We start from the raw sequence: 16,119 nt of genomic DNA, 5'->3' as shown, positions 1-16,119 counted from the left end.
ATGCTCTTAGGAGAATAAAAAGATAAGCCACAGACCTAGAGAATATATTTGTAAATCACAGATCTGGTAAAGGACTTATATCTAAAATATATAAGGAACTGTCAAAACTCAGTAAGAAAACAAACAACCAAATAAATAAAATGAACAAAAGATTTAAACAGACACTTCACCGAAGAAGATACATGGGTGGCAAATAAGCCCATGAAAAATGCCCAATATCATTAGTCATTAGGGAGCTAGAAATCAAAACCATGATGAAATACCACTATGCACATACTAGACTGGCTGAAATTAAAAACCTGTGACTTTACCAAGTGTTGATAAACATGTGGAGCAACCGGAATTCTCATACATTGATGTGGGATTATAAAATGGTTCAACCACTTCAAAAAACAGTTTGGCAGCTTCTTATAAACTTACACCTACCATATGACCCAGCCAGTTCAGTCCTAGGTTTCTTCACGAGAGTAATAACAGTATATGTCCACACAAAGACTTGTACATCAGTGTTCATAGTAGAATTATTTGTGAAAAACGTAAACTGGAAACAACTCAAATGTCCATTAAGAGATGAATGGATAAACAAACTGTGATGTAATCATACAATTGAATACTACTTGGTAATGAAAAGGAATAAGCTATTGGTACATGTTACAACTTGAATGAATTAAAAAAAAAGCCAAGTGAAAGAGGCCAATCAAAAAAGAATACATACTATATGATTTCATTTATAGAAAATTCTAGAAAGTGTGAACTAATCTGTCATGGCATAAAGCAGATCAGTGGTTACCTGGGGATGGGGAACGATGGGGAATGGCATGAGTGAAAGATTACAAAGAGACAAGAGAAAACTTGGGAGTGGTGAACGTGTTCATTATCTTGACTGTGTTCATCACTTCATGAGTGTATACATATGTCAAAACTTATCAAATTATGCACTTTCAACTTATGCAGTGTATTTATATCAATTATACTCCAAAATAAAGATTCTATTAGCAAAAGATTTAAACAGACACTTCAGCAAAGAAGATATGTGGATGGCAAATAAGTCTATTAAGCAGTTATTTTTTCTTTTTCTTTTTTTAAATCTTTTTTAAAAAATTTATTGGGGTGACAATTGTAGTTATTTTTTCTTAGTAGTTTTGAGTTCCCTTCATTATGTCAAGCCACTGGGAGCCAGTTATTTGAGAAGATAACTGTTTCAGATTTCCTAAGTGGTATCCTCATAAAAGCCTAAAATATTTCCTCCAAATTAAATCATATACTTTCCCACATTCTTCATTTATTATGTGAATATAATACGTGGAAGGAGCAAGCAGGGGCTTTTCCTTTATATGTAAAGAAGCTGAGACACAGATACTAAGCAAAATGTCTCAGGTCACTGAGGCAGAGGCAGAAATGGGACTGGAATCCAGATCTCCATCTTCTCAGTCAAATGATTAATGGAAAGATCTCTGTTGGAAGAGTGTTCTGTGTGGTTCCACAGGGTAATCAGAATTCACGGCAGGTTACTGAAAGGTAAGCCTGCCTGTTGGAGGAATCCATGTTCTGTTCCATTTTAACACAACCTTGGTAGAGATTTCAATATAATCAAACAAACTTGGTGCTCTGAAATGTTTAAAGCATTTTTTCAAGCTGGATAGCATTTTTGCCTCTTAATCAAAAGGTCTCTTATCAATATGCTATCGCTTGATACTGCTAATCTGTCCATTTAGTACACAGAAGACTCACAATCATCCACAAATCCAGGAACAATATCTGAGCCAACATTTCATTAACTTGCATATTTTTCCCAAACCAATGATTGGTTGTGCCCCCCACTTCCCCACTCTACTCCCTTTCCCTTTAGATGTTGCTGGGGAGATTTTGGCACAGCTTAGAAAAGGGAGGAGGGAAATGGGTAGGAAAAGGGGGAGTTAAAGGGGGAGTTACCAGGGATCACTGCTCTCAAAACAGACAAAAAGTAAGAAACACAAGAGTGGGAAAACCCAAGCCTCTGCACCCTTTTCTCAGAGTCAGGGCCTCCTTATATGGGAATCCTGCCAGAAAATTTAAGGTACCACTGAGAAGGAAGGCAGCAGGGATTGAGGATGTTCATACACTTGTTTTTAAGGACCATTTACAGAGTATAGGCAGTCTATTATACCCAAACTCCTCTTCTTCAATGGGAGACACACACAGTCACTCACCCATGCATACACAATGGTAAACAGAGACCTCAGCAGCTACAAAGGCACATGCATGCTCTCAGGCAGAAACAAAAAGACAAAAGGACTCATCCAGAAAAACACATTTTTCAAGTGCTCAAAAAATTAGGCACAGAGGAGAGTTATGAGATTAAGAGTAGAGGAAGCCATAGGTGGTGGGAGAGGCGGGGTGGAGGTGAGAGACTGGATTAGCAGTTAAATGTGAAAGAGAGAGGGTAAATCAGTTAGTCTGATTACACAGAAACTCCACCTAAGGGTGGATTAGAACAGAATGAGACACAAATCTTCTCAAATACTAGTGTTTCAAAGCTAGAATTTTCTGTTAAGCCTTTGCATTCCCCATGTTAAAAATAATTCTAATTACTTTTCCCACATTCTCTAGTAGATTAACTTCCCAGCACAATTGTGCAAGTGCAAAACAATCATATTAGTATATACATGTTGATTAAATTTATTTAAATAGTTCAAACCTTTAGGAAATGTATTTCTGAGGAAGTGAGCATGTGCCTCAGGTGATAGAATGGCAAAAAAAGGCAAATGCAAAAACAACTACAGCTAAGAAGAAAAGAAAAAAAATTCCCTATGAAACCGAGAGCATCTTCTAACCATTGAAAATCGGAAATTAGACAGACAAAGGGAATTTTAAAAAAACTACTTTTTTTTCTTTCTGAATTGTTTTCAGTTTTGGCACACAAAAAAGGCACATATACAGACTGCTAAATCAATGCCCAACATAATCTCACTATTGTGAGTCACCGCAGCCAGGGCTAGGCTGAAGTAGTGGAAAATCTGAAATACACGATATTTCTAAAGACATGCATTTTTATTACTTTCAAGTGCAAAAAGTTACTCAATCTATGTTAAAACATTTTTTGCCTGGTAAAGGACCCACTTTCCAGAGTTAAGAATGGATTATTTAGTACAATTGCAATTACCTTGAACAGAGACATGAGACTTTCTCAATGAAGCAGATTCTACCTTGGCACTCCATCTTTCAGAGAAATAACAATAGCTAATGTTTATTGAGTATTTCCTATGTACCAGGCAAGCACTGTTCTAAGCAGTTTACATGGATTGTCACATTCATTCTTCACAATTGCTTTTAAAGTACGTTCGATGATTATCCCTATTTTACTGATGAGGAAACTGAGATTTAGGGAGATTAAATACCTCACTCAAAATCATACAGTTATTTCAGAGTTAGAGCTCAGATTTGAACCCAAATAAGCTGACTCCAGAGCCTGTGCTATTAACTAGACTACTGTGCTGCCTCAAGTAAACAACCTTTTGCCTCAGGTGAAAAAGAAAACCTGATATCAGGGATTTATTTTCAAAATGAAAGAAACTTTTAGGGTATGTTTTGGCATCCGCACACATTGAATTCTCTCTTCTACATCCTCAGGTCTCTGCAGCTACCTATATGATCCCAAACGAACATCACTGACTTCCAGAGTCATGAGCCTCAGGGACTGCTGGATCCTCTGGCATCGAAGAAAGAGCCAGTTGTCTTCTGTAGACTGTATTGCTAAAGCAGAAAAGTAAACTAGTACCTTTCAAAGGACACTGTAACAAGGGTTGACATATAAAGGCTTTCTGCTTAACTTTCAGTTAACCAGGAAAGTAAATCAATTACAACCTCCCATCCCTGAGCAGTGCAAGTAATCAAGACTTTACTGCCACGAGCCTAATGATTGTTTACATGTCTATGAATACAATCTTAAAATTGCACCTCCAATTCTATCTGCTTAACAAGCTTTTTTTTATTCTTTAGCTAGTACATAGGTGAGTTTTAGCCCAGCCTTGCCTCATCACAATGCTCAAGGATCGTTAATTAGTGGAATCAAGATTATGAAGATTTATGTATTTACTTCTGATAAAAATACAAGTGACAATCTAATACCATCATTCGATATTTTGGTTGGATAATGAGAAATAACCCCATGTGAACCAGGAATGATTATGACTTTGGACCAAAAAAGCAGAGGAAGAAAATTGAAGGAAAACTAAAGAAATCATTTTTTGATAAGTTGAAAAGTTAAAAAGGTGCTGGGCAAGTTGCCATGCATACCATGTCCTGCGTATAATACTGGGCATTTCCTCACAGTTAAACACAAAAGGCCTGATTTTCCAGCTGCACACCTCGTTTCTGCGCATGCACTAGCAACTACTTGTAATGGAAATTCTCTATTTTGATGAATGATAATGCAATGAGAAATTTCCTGTGCAAGAATCCTAACTTGCTGAAAAGATATTCAAGTGAGATTAATTCCAAAAGGATTTTTATCCCATTTCTATATTATCCAAGGCTTCTAAATCAAACTCACTGCACAACAACTGTTATAAATCTACAGTAAAGAATCAGAAATTAGGAATTGGTCATAACCACAATAGACCTACATGGGCCTTTTTCCTCACTGACATTTGCCACCCAATGGCACACATTCTTACATTTATTGGAGCTTTATGGGGTCTGGACAAAACAAATAATATGGCAAATTGGGACTCCCTCCATAGATCACAGAGACACTATACTATAAACATACACCAAAATAAGTTATTGTGTCAAGAGTTCACTGCTCCCTTCATATTCTTTGGATTTAACAAAATGACTAAGACATTTCTGTCAAATTATAGAAGAAAAATTGAGCACATAAGGGGGTTCATAGAAAACAACAAAGAAGGAGCAGAAGCAGCCCTGTGTATAGCAGATGGACTACCGGATAAATCAGACCCACAATTAGAGTCTAAGAGGCTCAAATCCCAGCTTTGTGTGTGTTTTCTTTTAATTGAGGTAACATTGGTTAATAGCATCAGGTTTCAGGTATATGACATTATAATCCGATATCTGTATGCATTATAACAGGCTCACCACCAAAGTCTAGTTTCCATACGTCACCATAAATTGACCCTCTTTATCCATTTCACCCTCCTCCCACTCTCCTTCTCCTTTGGTAACCACAGTTCTGTTGCCTGTGTCTACTGATTTGTTTCTGTTAGTTCTGTTTGTTCATTTGTTGCTTTTTTGTTTTATATTCCACATATGAGTAAAATAATATGGCTTTTGTCCTTTTCCATCTGACTTATTTCACTTAGCGTAATACCCTCAAGATCCATTCATGTTGTCGCAAATGGCAATATTTCTTTTTTCTTTTCTTTTTTTTTCTTTTTTTATAGTTGAGTAGCATTCTCCACCTCTGTCACTTTACTAGCTGGATGACCTTGGGTAAATTACTTTCATTAAGACTCACCTTTCTAATTATAACATACGGAGGGACAATAATAGTACCTACACTATAGAGTTGCTATGAGGGCAAAATGAAACATATACGTAAAACACTTAGAATAGTGTTAATTCTTCACTAAATGGTAACTTTTATTATTATTCTCCCACATCTCCAAATCCTTGCTTTCACTTTGGCTATGGCCAAAAAAAAAGAAAAAGAAAAAGAAAAAAATACAAGCTTATGGTAGCACTAACTTCCACTTTTCATGTTGTGGAGAGCACGGGCAAAATCTTCATTGCCTACCTGCTTCTGTATGCACTTTCTAAGTTCTCCTCTCCCCACACGTAAATTTATCCATTAACTTACAAATCTCCATACTTTCTACCTTCCCATGATCCAATTCCTGCTTCTCCTGGCAATGCCTTCTATGTAGCTCATGTTCTTCATTGTCCCCTCTGCTCCCTGAGAAACAGAACCTGTCCTACGTGTGGCTCTGTCTTCTGTGCCACTAAATTATATGATTCAGTGATCTTCCACAGCTCTTGAGAATTTACCTTTTTCTCAAACTCTTGACTCACTCTTTATTTTTATTTTGGAAACCCACTCATAACAAATGATCCTGTCTATATATATGTGGGATATTCCTAATTGTTTTTGCTTATCCATTCTATTGTGATTCTCTGTGAGGCCCGTGAGTTACTTCTTTCAGAATCTTCATATGCTGTTAGCAAGTCTTCTATACACTTGAGAGCATAAATACAGAAATTGTAAATGAAATGAATTAACCTTTAAAAAGTATGATCAAGACAAATAAAAGAGAAAACATAAATAATATAAACCACAAACCAAAAGAGAAAAATTACAAATACAGATGAAATTTTAAAATTGGTGCAAAAATAATTGTAGTTTTTGCAATTATTTTAACCTTTTAAACTGCAATTACTTTTGCATCAACCTAATATATATTACTTTAGATAAGTTAATTTGAAAGCCTAAATGAAATAAAAACATAATATAAATAGGATGACCCAAATCAGCCCAGAAGAAATAGAAAATGTGGATAGACCAATACTTAACAGAAGAAATTTAAACAGTATTCAAACATATCACCCCAAAACAAAACAAACAAACAAACAGAACAAAACAAAACAAACAAAACATGAGGCTCAGGAGACCCAGGTGGTATAATTGGTAAATAGTCAGATACAATTTCTTTTTTTTTTTTTAATTAAATTTATTGGGGTGACAATTGTTAGTAAAATTACATACAATTTCTAATACAAACTATTCCAGAGCATTAAAAAAGATGAACATTATCCAACTTAAATTTTCTCATTTTATGTACCTGGAAAAAAACGATAGCACAAGAGAACAGAGCTATAAGCTAATATCACTTATGAATTTAGATGGGAAAACTCAAAAATATTGACAAATAGAACCCAATATTAAAAAGAATACTATCTCCAAAAAATTGTAACTATATGAGGTGATGAATGTTACCTAACCTTATGGTGGTAATCATTTCACAATATACACATATATCAAATCATTATATTGTATACCTTCAACTAATAATAATGTTATATGTCAAATATAGCTCAATAAAATTGGGGGGAAAGAACTACCTATCATGATAAAGCATAAATAAGTTCTAGAATATCTAAAAATTACATTTACACATTAATAGATTGCAAAGGAAAAAATACCATAAAATCATCAATAATTTTGAGGGCAAAAAAGCACTTAATGAAATTCAAAACACATGAATGATTTTTTAAAATCATAGAAAATCAATTAGACCTTCCTTAACTTCACAAAGGGTATCTACCAGAAACTTACGTCAAACTTAACTGTGAGTCATTAAAACTCTCCCCATTAAAATTTTTAAAAATTTTAAAAAAACAACGGTGCTGGCCATTAGTACCATTATTCAATATATTACTAGAGTCTTTGCTAATGAATGAGAGCGTAAAGAAATGAAAGGTATACAATTTGGCAAGCAATTGGAAAATGATTGTAAAACACTTTTAGAAAGAGGGGAAATGCCATTATTGGCAGAAATATTATCTACATAAAAATCTAAAGAGATGAAAGTTAAAAAAACTAATATAGCTAAATATAGAGTGCAGAAAGAAGGTAGGTATAATATTGGCATATAGAAATTAATCTTTCATATATGCTAGCAATAACCTATTTAAAAGCAACAGAGAGACACACCAATGGAATAGAATAAAACGTCAGAAACAGACAAAGTCATATGGAAATTTTGTGCATGATAAAGGTGTCATTTCAAATCTCAGGGACAAAGATGAGCTTTTTATTAAATAGTGTTTGGACAAATGGATAACAATTTGGAAAAGAAAACATTGGATCCATACCTCACACCATAGAGAAGAAGAAATTCCAGAGGGTGAGAGAGATTCAATGTAAAAAAGCAAAATTATACAAGCTGAGTGTGGGAAAAGGCTTTCTACCTATGATTCAAGATACAGATGCAATAAAGGGGAAAAAGTCCATGAATTCAAGTATATATATATTTTTTTTTTTAAATGTGCAACATTAACAACATAAGAAAAATCAAAAGACAAATTACAAACTGGGAGAAAATAATTTCAGCAGGTATATAGTATATCTACTACATAAAGAATGCATCAATTAAGAAGAAAAAATACTATAACATAGTTTTACTTTTTTATTATACAAAATTTATGGAGTTTATTATACATTAAAAATCTCCTAACAGCATATTTCCTGAAACCTTGTCAAGAAATATCTATTTTGACAAAATGAAAAAAATAATTTCTCCACCCCACATGTATACCACATGTATACTTAAAGTTGAGCTCTTCAAATCTAATTCTAAGGGCAAATGTAGCATGAGTTTTAATTGTATACTGCATTAGTAATAGTATCAGTTAATAAGAATTAACCAATTACTTATGTTACAAAATCACCAAATATACAAAGCAGTTTTGCACATTAGTTATAACTTGATCCCCAATTCTCATATTAACTGAAATAAATTACATATGAGTACAGCTGAAAGTGATTGGTTAAAAAGTATAATATAGCTCCAGTTTCAAATATTTATGTATTATTTTTAATGTACAAGAACAAAATCTCATGAAAGAAGAGTAAGCCAAACTTGCAAAAGTTAAAATGCAAGTCTTGCTTGCTACAGTCAGTGTTGGAATATTTAAAGTACAGTTTGAATCCTAGGAGGCTGTTATCAAAACCAATGTTAATATTTTCATTTTATTAATTCTGGTGGCAGGAGGTTTTATAATACATGGACTTATAGGTTCTGTCAGCATTTATGATAAGATTTAATTCTTAAATATTTTGAGTTCCTATACATGTCAAAATTAACTCCGATGCCTTTACCACACAAGCTTATATGTTACATGGAATGTTATGCACACTTACTATCCTTTTCCCAAGCATAAAGATAAAATAAATATATCACCCCACAGATTGTAGAGCTTGAGAATTCTTTTGAAATTAAACACAAAGTAATCATTGTAGACAGGGCAAAAACTGATGGGCTTTTGGAATTCTTTTCAAGGTAACAATTTCAGTCCCTTATTAGCAAGTTTTCAAAATTTTAAAAGGGAGAAGGAATAATTTGTTTCCTATCTATTGACTTCATTACCAAAGTTACGAAAGTACTTCCATATAGATAGCAGAGTACATAGCAGAATTAGGTAGATTCAAGTTCTTCCCCCTTTAAATAATCAGTTTTGTTAATTTCTAAAAACCAGTGAGCGTAAGCTTGAATCTGAGAAAGAGATCCCAAAATCTAATTCAATTAACACCAAAGCATCCCAGAGCTACAAGGGAATTCAAAGAATAACAGACAAAGATCAGCTTTAACATGCAGAAAGCCATGTTCTTTAAACCCAAAGGAGAGTTGATTAAAGTTAATGCTTAAATATCTGCAGTAATGAAATAGTTCATATAGTACTATAGTAATGAAACAGAAGGTGAATTACCTAAAATTATTGAACCCAACACGACTTCCATTTGGCGTTGGAATGTGCTTTGGTCTGACCTATAGATATGAATGTGTTACTGCAGAAATTCCTATCAAAACGTGACTTAAAAGGAACTATAAGTCTGTCCAGCATCCCTAAGTCTGCCAGTAACCTTAACTCTAGCTTACACTTTGACCCAGAGTGCTAACAAAGGGTAGCCCTTCACTACTATGTAAAGCACCATCCAAATAAAACTGCTTCCTCATGCTGACCACCTCCCTTGTAGGGTGACAAGTTTCATCTGAGCTAAGTGAGGTGACAACTTAATAATATAAACAAAAGACTTAATTAAGCAGAAAGCTTACTAATTCTTAAAATGGTCTCAAAAGCATAATTTGCCATGACTAATCAAGTGCTGACCACAGAAGAAATTTCAACTTCTACAAAAGGAATGATGCATAAATTATTGTGAAAGCATTCTGTTATGCAGGGTGTCATGCAGGGTCTCTGGTCCGACTCCCCACATAAGAATGCAGGACATGGCTAGGCCAAAAAGGAACACCCACAGAGCCATAGATAGGGGAGTCATACCACTGTATTCTCGCTGGCGGCTGGGCTGGAGACACAGGAAGCTGGAGCCACAGACTCCACAATCCACACTCCGCCACACTCCGCCACACTCCACGCTTGCTAGCTCAGCCACCATCTTCTTGCTAGCCCCCACTTTTTGTTAGCGTAGCCACAGCAGTTATATCAGTGACCAATGACTAACCGGTAACAGCTGATGGCCAACTAGTCACAGCTGATGACTATCTACTACCTGAGCCAGCACCTTTCTATGTGAGGCCGAGAGCCTGGAAACTGCACTCCTGGCTCTGTCCCCACACATTCCTTTTGTAAACACAGAATAAACTTTTGTTCAATAAGTAATCCATAATTTCGACTTTTTAGCTAAATGTTTTGGTAACATAAGTCTTCAAAATAATGATTATCAAGTAATAATTATTCCCATTTCGCACATGGATAAAAAGAATATCATGATCCTATATATATAACTACCTATCCCATTCCGACAGAAAACAGTATACATGCAGTGTGAAACAGCCACACTATATTGTGAGAATTAAAATATTCATATATGCCGCTTCTAATTCAGAACTAAAAAGAAAAACTGTATAGATATGTGATATACATACACGTATATATAGTTTATATGTATATATATATACATATAAACTATATATGCATATATATATGGGCTATATTTTATATAGATAGACATATCTACACACACACACACACACACACACACACACATATATATATATATATATGCTTTTCTTTGTAAAATTAGTCTCAGTGGATAATCTCCTGAAAATTTTAAATATATGACTATATAAAATAGTTTATTCAATATATTTAACTTGTCTATACATACTTTTGCATGTGAAACACAGGAACATAATTTCTACCAGCAATGTTGTATCTGAGTAGACACGGTTGTCTGGCTGATCCGTGGTGTTTGTTTGCCGAGTAGCGGACCCGCGGCCTGTGCGCTTCTGCACCGTTTCCTGTGAAAGTCTGAGGTGGCTGTGTAGATTTCTCCCTTTGTCTCATAACCATGTCCACCAAAGAGAATGCTAATTAACCAGCTGCCCACCTTAACAGATTCAAAAAAAGGGGAAAGACAGTACAGAAATGAGGTAGTGCCAAATAGAAGTTCATGTGGAGCTCAGGAAAGCTAAGAAGAATGACCTGATGCTGAAAAGGAGAAATGTAAGCTCGTTTCCTGATGATGCTACTTCTCCACTGCAGGAAAACCGCAACAACCAGGGCACTGTAAATTGGTCTGTTGAGGATATTGTCAAAGGCATAAATAGCAAGAATTTGGAAAGCCAGCTCCAAGCTACTCAAGCTGCTAGGAAACTGCTTTCTAGGGAAAAACAGCCACCCGTAGACAACATCATCCTGGCTGGTTTAATTCCAAATTTCTGTCCTTCTTGGGTAGAACTTATTGTAGTCCCATTCGGTTTGAATCTGCTTGGGCCCTCACTAACATTGCTTCTGGAACATCAGAACAGACCAAAGCTGTAGTAGATGGAGGTGCAATCCTAGCAGTCATTTCCCTATTGGCATCACCCCATGCTCACATCAGTGAACAAGCAATATGGGCTCTAGGAAACATTGCAGGTGATGGTTTGGTTCTCCGAGACTTGGTTATCAAGTATGGTGCAGTTGACCAACTGTTGGCTCTTTCTGCGGTTCCTGCTATGTGATCTTTAGCATGTGCTTACTGACGTCATCTTACCTGGACACTTTCACACCTGTGTTGCAACAAGAACCCTGCACCCCCGTTAGATGCTGTTGAGCAAATTCTTCCTTCTTTAGGTATCTCCTGCATCACAATGATCCAGAAGTGTTAGCAGAGAGCTTCTGGGCCATTTCCTACCTTACTGATGGTCCAAACGATTGAAATGGTAGTGAAAACAGGAGTCGTGCCCCAACTTGTGAAGATCCTAGAAGCTACTGAATTGCCATTTGTGACTCCTGCGCTAAGAGCCATTGGAAATATTGCCACTGGGAGTGATGAACAGACTCAGGTTGTCATAGATGCGGGAGCACTTACTGTCTTTCCCAGCCTGCTAACAAACTCCAAAACTAATATCCAGAAGGAAGACATGTGGACAATGTCAAACATCACAGCTGGCCACCAGGACAGATACAGCAAGTGGTGAGCCATGGTTAGTCCCATTCCTCATTGGCGTTCTCTCTAAGGCAGACTTTAAGACACAAATGGAAGCTGTGTGGGCTGTGACCAACCATACAAGTGGTGGAACAGTTGAACAAATTGTGTACCTTGTTCACTGTGGCATAATAGAACCATTGATGAACCTCTTAACTGCAAAAGATACCAAAATTATTCTGGTTATTCTGGATACCATTTCAAATATCTTTCAGGCTGCAGAGAAACTAGGCAAAACTGAGAAACTTAGTATAATGATGGAAGAATGTGGAGGTATGGACAAAATTGAAGCTCTGCAAAACCATGAAAATGAGTCTGTATACAAAGCTTCTGTGGGGACAGAGCCAGGAGTGCAGTTTCCAGGCTATCGGCCTCACGTGCAAAGGTGCTGGCTCAGGTAGTAAATGACCATCAACTGTGATTGGATGGACATCAGCTGTGGCTAGTTGGCCGTCAGCTGTAACCAGTGAGCCATTGGTCACTAATATAACTGCTGTGGCTACGCTAGCAGAAAAATGGGGGCTAGCAAGAAGATGGCGGCTGAGGTAGCAAGTGTGGATTGCAGTTAGCAGGGTGGATTGCAGCTAGCAAGTGGGGTTGGTTGGCAGAGAGAAGTGGACGGCAGGTTGTGGATCGTGTGGCTCCTGCTTCCTTTGTCTCCAACCCAGCCGCCAGCGAGAATATAGTGGTATGACTCCCCTATCTATGGCTCTGATGGTGTTCCTTTTTGGCCTCACTATGTTCTGAGTTCTTATGTGGGGAGCACGAGCAGGGACCCTGCAGGCTGCCCTGCACAACAAACTGGTGATCAGTCTATTTAGATTTTCCAATTCTTCGTGATTCTACCTAGAAAGGCTATATGTATCTAAGAACATGTGTATCTGTTCTAGGTTATTGAATTTGGTGGCACATAACCCTTTATAGTATTCTTAGATGATCCTTTGTATTTCTGTGGCATCCCTGGTAACTTCCTATCTTTCATTTCTGATTTTGCTTATTTGTGTCTTTTCTCTTTTTATCTTAGTGAGTCTAGCCAAGGTTTTGTCTATTTTATTAATCTTCTCAAAGAACCATCTCTTTGTTGCATTAATTTTTTGTATTGTCTTTTTGTTGTCTATTTCATTGAATTTTGCTCTGATTTTTATTATTCCCTTCCTTCTGCTGACTTTGGGTTTCATTTGTTCTTCTTTTAACAGTCCTTTAAGGATAACGTGAGGTTATTTATTTGGAATTTTTCTTCTTTCTTGAAATAGGCTTGTAATTATATAAATTTCCCTCTTAAAACTGCTTTCACTGCATCCCAAAAATTTTGGTAGGATGTATTTTCATTGTCATTTGTTTCTATGTATCTTTTGATCTCTCCTCTTATTTCTTCTTTGACCCAGTCATTCTTTAAAAGTATGTTGTTTAATCTCCACATATTTGTGGTGTTTCCTGCTTCTTCTTTTTTGCAGTTGGTATTCAATTTCAAAACCTTGTGATCAGAGAATATGCTTGGTATGATTTCAATCTTCTTAAATTTGCTGAGGCTAGTTTTATGTCCCAATATATGGTCTATCCTTGAGAATGTTCCATGTACACTAGAAAAGAATGTATAGTCTGATGTTCTAGGATGAAGTGCTCTATAAATGTCAATTATGTCCATTTCATCTAATGTGTCATTTAGGGCTGATATTTCTTTATTTATTTTCTGTTTGGATGATCTATCCATAGCTGTCAATGATGTATTTAGGTCCCCTACTATAATTGTGTTTTGGTCAATTTCTCCCTTTAGTTCTGTTAGTAGTTGCTTTGTATATTTCGGAGCTCCCTTATTGGAGGCATGAATATTGATGACTGTTATGTCTTCTTGTGATATAGTCCCCTTTATCATTATGAAATGTCCACCTTTGTCTCTTTTTACCTTTTCCACTCTGAAGTCTGTTTCGTCTGATGTCGGTATTACTACACCTGCTTTTCTCTGAATACCATTTGCTTGCAGTGTCAATTTCCACCCTTTCACTTTAAGTCTATATTTGTTCTTGTAGCTGAGATGTGTCTGTTGGAGGCAGCATATGGTTGGGTTCCGTGTGTTGAGCCAATCTGCCACTCTGTGCCTTTTTATTGGTGAGTTCAGTTGATTTACATTTAGGGTGATTATTGATATATGAGGATTTCCTCTCATTCTATCTTTGTTTTCTGGTAGGATGGTGTCTCCATTGTTTCTTTGCCTTTTTCTTGCTGTCTATTATTTCAGTGTGGTGGTATTCTATGATTTTTCCCTCTGTTTCTTCCTTTTTATGTTATATATTTCAGTTCTGGATTTTTTTTGAGTGGTTACCATTAAGTTTATGTAAAAGAAAAGTTCATATTGAGAATATTCTATTATCTTCAGTATGGTTACTTTCTCCATTCCTTTGTGCTGCTTCAGACCTTTACTCTCTCCCCTTTTATGATTTTGTTGTCACAAAATATCCTTATTTATGCCATCAGTTGATATCTGTACTGCAGTAGCAAGTTGTCTTTTTCCTCTTCTTTTTTTTAAGTGTTTTTTTTTTTTCTTCTTTATCATGTATGTTATGTTTAAGTGCATAGTGTCCTATTTGGTGTAGGAGTTGCCATTTCCTGCTTCTGTCTGTCTGTTCTTAATATTACTCATGGTTTTGTATTGTTTTGCTTTTTTGTTTCAGGTTAAATAGCCTCCTTCAGTATTTCTTGCAGTGCAGGTCATGTGTTAGAAATTTCCCTCAGCTTCTGTATATCTGGAAAGGTTTTTATTCCTCCTTCATATCTAAAGAATATCTTTGCTGGATATATTATTCTTGGCTCATAATTTCTCTCTTTCAATAGTTTGAATATTTGATTTCAGTCCCTCCAGGTTTGCAGAGTTTCTGCTGAAAAATCTGATGATAATCTAATGAGCTTTCCTTTGTAGGTTACCATCTTTCAATCCCTGGCTCCCTTAAGGATTCTTTCTTTGTCATTAATTTTTGACAAATACTGTACCTTGGAGAAGGCCTGTTGGGATTGAGGTAATTAAGTGTTCTATTTGCTTCTTGGATTGTAGGATCCAGTGCTTTCTACAAGTTTGAGAAGTTGTTGTTGACTATTTGTTTGAATATACTCCCTTCCCCCTTTCTTCTCCTTCTGTTATGCCCATTATTCTTATATTGCTCTTTCTGATGGATTCATAAAGTTCTGTAGAGTTCCTTCATTTCTTTTAAATCTCAAGTCTCTCTCTTCTTTGATCTGTTTTATTTCCTGGTTTCTGTCTTCAATGTCACTGATTCTTTCCTCCATCTGGTCAGTTCTATTACCTAAGGTGGCCATTTTAATCTTCATTTCTTTTATTGAGTTCTTAATCTTCAGAAATTGTATTTGGGTTTTTTAAAAAATTTCAATACCCTTGGTAAAATGTTCATTTTTGTTCTTTGGTTGTATTTCTGAGTTCATTAACCTGCCTGTCTGTGTATTCTTCCATGTTGTTGAGTTTTTTTCAGAACTGCAATTTTGAATTCTCTGTCATTTAAGTCACATATTTCCACATCTTTAAGTTCATTTTCTGGAGAATTTTTATTTTCTTTCTGAGCTGCATTGTTACTTTGATTATTCATGGAAATTAATGAATTATTATTTTTCTTCCTACACATCTACAGGAGTGGGTTCTGGAACAGGATTGTAGGAAGAGGTCTTTCTTTTGCTTTCCAGTAGTTGTTGGTAGAAAGCTTTGTTTTCTCTTTTACTGCAGCCTCTTATTCTCTCTCACACTGTAGTATTATATTTTCTCTTCACTGTCCTGGCTTCTCACACAATGGCGGAGTTCCCTGGAAGGTAGGCTTCTCCTCTGTGAACAGGTTCCCTGGATTTCAGGGCAGTGCCTCAGTTGGGGGATGTGGAGAGCTTCTTAAGTTCTGAAACTCTTCCTGCACCAGATTCAGGGCCTGTGTGTTTCAGTAGCTCTGTTTACCCCTGCAGGTATCCACCCAGATAGG

General features: G+C 36.1%; 1 pseudogene; it reads left to right on the top strand.

Moving 5' to 3' along the window:
• Window positions 1–806: 806 nt before the first annotated feature.
• On the top strand, window positions 807–12,549 carry LOC109439368 (importin subunit alpha-1; annotated as a pseudogene).
• The last annotated feature ends 3,570 nt before the right edge of the window (window positions 12,550–16,119 follow it).

The sequence above is a fragment of the Rhinolophus sinicus genome, chromosome X (genome assembly GCF_036562045.2).
Source record: "Rhinolophus sinicus isolate RSC01 chromosome X, ASM3656204v1, whole genome shotgun sequence".
Classification (NCBI taxonomy): domain Eukaryota; kingdom Metazoa; phylum Chordata; class Mammalia; order Chiroptera; family Rhinolophidae; genus Rhinolophus; species Rhinolophus sinicus.
Note: the sequence above shows the minus strand (reverse complement) of the source record. Positions and strands in the feature narration are given on the sequence as shown.